At 38.0% G+C, this 4,368-nt stretch overlaps 1 protein-coding gene across 2 annotated transcripts in view; it reads left to right on the top strand.

Annotated features, from left to right (window-relative positions):
- Positions 1–2,279: 2,279 nt before the first annotated feature.
- Positions 2,280–4,368, top strand: part of LOC106876415 (calcium-regulated heat stable protein 1) — a 35,544-nt gene continuing 33,455 nt past the window's right edge. Inside the window, exon 1 of one of the 2 annotated variants that reach the window (XM_014924953.2) lies at positions 2,280–2,359. The gene's annotated coding sequence lies outside the window, so the exon portion shown is untranslated. The other variant, XM_014924954.2, reaches the window with a different exon arrangement.

Genomic DNA, 4,368 nt, shown 5'->3' with positions numbered 1-4,368 from the left:
ATTCTTTATTTACTCTTTTACTTGTTTCAGTCATTTGACTGCGGCCATGCTGGAGCACTGCCTCGAAGGATTTTAGTTGAAGAAATCGACTCCCCAGGACTTATCCTTTGTAAGCCTTGTACTTTATTCTATCAGTCTCTTTTGCCAAACTGCTAAGTTACAGGAACATAAGCACACCAACATCAGCTGTCAAGCGATGATGGCAGGACAAACTTCAGCACAAAGATAGACACACACACATATAGATACAGAAATATATATATGATGGGATTCTTGCAGTTTCCATCTAACAAATCTACTGACAAGGCTTTGGTTGACCCACGGCTATAGTAAAACACACTTGCCCATGGTGCCACGCAGTGGGACTGAACCCGGAACTATATGGATCTTTTACTTGTTTCAGACAGTGAACTGCGGCCCTGCTGGGGCACCATCTTGAAGGGTTCAGTTGAACAATTCAACCTCAGGATGCTTTTATTCGTTTTTTAAAAATCTGCTACATATTCTATGGGTCTCTTTTGCCAAACCTTTAAGTCACAAGGACACAAACAAACCAACACTGGTTGTCAAGTAGTGGAGGAGTCAAACACACACACACACATATATATACATAACTAAGGCTTCTTTCAGTTTCCATCAACCAAATCCACTCAAGTCTTTGGTTGGTTCAAGGCTATAGCAAAATACACCTTCCCAAGGTGCCATACGGTAGGACTGAACCTGGAACCAAGTGGTTGGGAAGCAGAGTTCTTATCACACAGCCACATCTAAAAGGAAAGACTTCCCTGGTGCCTCCTGAAATATTTATATTTGTAGAATTCATGAATTCTTTTTCTTCTCCCTTTCAATACAGAGGTTCCCAAACACCAGGCTGGGGACCGGTACTGGTCCATGGATTGTTTGTTATTGGGCCGCAAAGAAATAAGTGGAGTTTTCTGCAGTGACAATAACCAAGACAAGATCACGAAGTAGACTAGACATAAGGAACATGCTTCAAGTGTCATTGTCTCCCATCACTCCCAGATGGGATGTCTAGTTGCAGGGAAACGAGCTCAAGGCTCCTACTGATTCTGGTATGATGCGATAATAGTGTAATAAGTATTGATTCAGGGACACTAAGCATGTAAGTGTATGGCCAGGCTGGAGTGCAGACATGAAAATCAAAAGAGAATAAACTTTTTCTTCCCTTTAATAAATTGCTCTCTTTATTGAAATGTGCTTAAATTACAGATTTGTGCCACTATGGTCCGCGGAAAGATTGTCCGGCATGAAACTGGTCTGTGGTATAAAAAAGGGTTAGAGATCACAGGTCTAACCCAAGCAAGCATGGAAAAAGGGACGTTAAAAAGATGATGATAGTAACATACCCTATAGCTATCAGAAGGTAACCAGATGAAAATTAAGTCCCTGTGAAGCAGCCTATCGATTAAATATTTCTATAAAACATCCTAGACTGGCATTGCATTAGATTTTGATTAAGGTTACAGAAAGGAAAATGATTTGGAATGATGACCGAGGAGGCATTTATTATCAAATGTTTGTGTCAAGGGGTGATGGATTGGCAGAAAAGTTAGAATGTCTTTAAAAAAAATGCTCAGCAGTATGCGTCCGGTCTTTTTATGTTCCGAGTCAAAATTCCATCGCGGCCAACTTTACCTTTCATCCATCTTTTCCGGGTCGATAGTTTCGACAACCAATTTCTCTCAAAGATGTTGGCCTTGTGCCTAAACTAGAGGTAGCAGAATCGTTAGAGAATCAGACAAAAAAAAAAGCCTTGCCGTATTTCTTACGACTGTTTATAGATCTGAGTTCAAATTCCGCCGAGGTCAACTTTGCATTTCATAACATCTTTTGGGCATCTCTGAAACAAAGTACGAGTGAAGTACTGCCAAGTTTAGTGCTATCGACTAACCCCTTCCCGTTTCGAAAATAAATTGCTGTTCGTGTGCCTGAATTACGAGCCAACAATATCAAATGTTTATATACATACTGGTAAATAAATGAATAAATAAATACATACATACACACTCATTTACTTACGTGTCAATACACAAGCGCAAATATTTATACATGTGTATATTATGTATGTATTCATATTTATTTTATATATGAAGTATATATATACATAACTAAAACAGCGGAAGTAACAGTAGTTGTAGTAATGTTAATAATAATCAATAACAGCAGTTAAAAATCTGGTATTATCTTTAAGTGTAGGGTGACATGCTACTTCTGTCGGGAGACTAACAGAGTAATGAAGGTCAGCTGACGTCATAATCGCACTAACCCACGTGAGGAACAGAGAGGGAGAGAGAGAGAGGCATAGCACTTAGACCTCTACACATCATAACAATATAAGGTGGGTTTGCAGCTTTTTTCTCTTGTGTTTTTTCTTCTTTTATTACTGCACCAATTTACTTTGGCGGGCTTCAGTTTGTTTTTTCTCTCGTCCTCATTGCATTGCACATTCAGGTAAACTCAATATTAAATACTTAACGTGTGTATGTGTATATATATATATATATATAAGCTTTTACCCGATTGCTTTATTCAGTAACTGCATTACTCTCTCTTCACACTTTTGTATTTCTCTCTGTCTATCTCTTCTCTCTGTATTCCTCAATCTATTTCTCTCTCTCTCTCTCTCTCTAAACATATCTCTATTGCTCTACTTCTCGACATATTTCTATCTGTCTGTCTCCTTTCATTCACTATTTCTTTCTCACTCTCTCTCCTGTTAAAGTGCGCGAGTTTTAGATGTCTATCAACTGGGAATCACGAATTTTTGTATATTCCCTATGTATGTTGCTATAAATTGTAAAACTGTACGTTTATATATATGCATGCAATATATATATATATTGCATGTTAGGTTTATATCTTTGTGTGTATATACAAATCTAGTTTGCATATGTTTACATCTTATGTGTTTACTCTAAGTAACACACACATGCTTGTGTTATGTCTGTGGCATGTTTGATTTATATATTTCGTGTAGATGCAAAGTCAATCTTTCGTTTTGACTCGCCGATGCAAATTTGTATGTGTACAGCTAAGGTGCTTATTTCAAATTTACACACACACACACACACACATTCATGCATACGTTTAATGATGACTCTCGGAAAAAGAGTACTCAATACCATGGTGGAGATTAATAATATCTTTTGGCAAGAGTCTGGTCACGTTTTATATATTTTGCACATATATATACAAATCTAGTTTGTATATGTTTACAATCTAATATACTTATCTTAAATTGCTTATATACATGTAATATAGAATGTTTGTGTGTGTGTGTGTGTGTGTGTATATATATATATATATATATGATGGTGTGTGCATATGAACTCATTTGCTTAGATTTCAATATATTTAATGCCTAATACACACACACACACATACACACAGTGACTATTCGACATGTCCTCCTATACGCTGTTGGTGTAGCCGTCCAAATAATTGTGTGAATATGAAAACACAAACTAACAGTAACAGCTATTTCTGCCTCTCGCCCTGACTCTAATTCACCACGCGTCAAATTGTGAATTGTGCCACTTGAAATTTCTCGTTAACACTATCTATCTATAGCTTTCTATCTATCTATCTATCTATCTACATACATATCCATATATCTATCAGCCTGTCTGTCCATCTCTCTCTCTCTCTCTCTCTCTCCCTCTCTTTCTAATGCTACAATTATGTTACAAGCACCAAGCTGTAACCCATTTTCATTGATCACACAGGCTTGAAGGAGCCAACGGGAACAGCGCTAGGTGGTCGCTCGGCCTGCTAGACAGAGTAGCCAAATCCGACCCAAAGCATACCATATCTTAAATATAGAAATGGCTACATTAGCTAATCTAGTTAGTCCTACGGAACTCTCAAAGATGGGATGGTCACAGTTGGTATGTCTTGAGTTGTATGTCTGCTCAACCAGTAACCTAAGGCTAAACAATAAAACTACTAAGGATTCAGTGAGCCTTCGACTAAGAGAATGTATAGGACCATAAGAAACAGTAACGAAATTTTATTGAAATCACATGCTGTTGTCTTTTAAAACATGTACTGTGTAATCTGAGCAAGGCATGATGGCCACGGTGAGAACGCTTTTGATAATAGGTCTGCTCAGTCAGGCTGTCCTACTGTTTACAAAACCAGCGCTTCGACTTCTGGGCCTTTGCAGCTGTTCCTTTTGCCTTTTGTTTCTTTGAAGTTTCCTTTTAAAGAATTTAGTTGATTTTGATCCTTCATATTCTTATTGAGAAGGGGCGAGTCTTGTGATTGACACAGCCCGAGCGTACGAAGGAATCTCAAATAACAGGGGTTGGCTAAGTGGTTAATATTGACCCTTGGAGGCAGATGGGG

Source organism: Octopus bimaculoides, chromosome 24 (genome assembly GCF_001194135.2).
Source record: "Octopus bimaculoides isolate UCB-OBI-ISO-001 chromosome 24, ASM119413v2, whole genome shotgun sequence".
Classification (NCBI taxonomy): Eukaryota; Metazoa; Mollusca; class Cephalopoda; order Octopoda; family Octopodidae; genus Octopus; species Octopus bimaculoides.
This window is presented reverse-complemented; position numbering and strand designations above follow the sequence as displayed.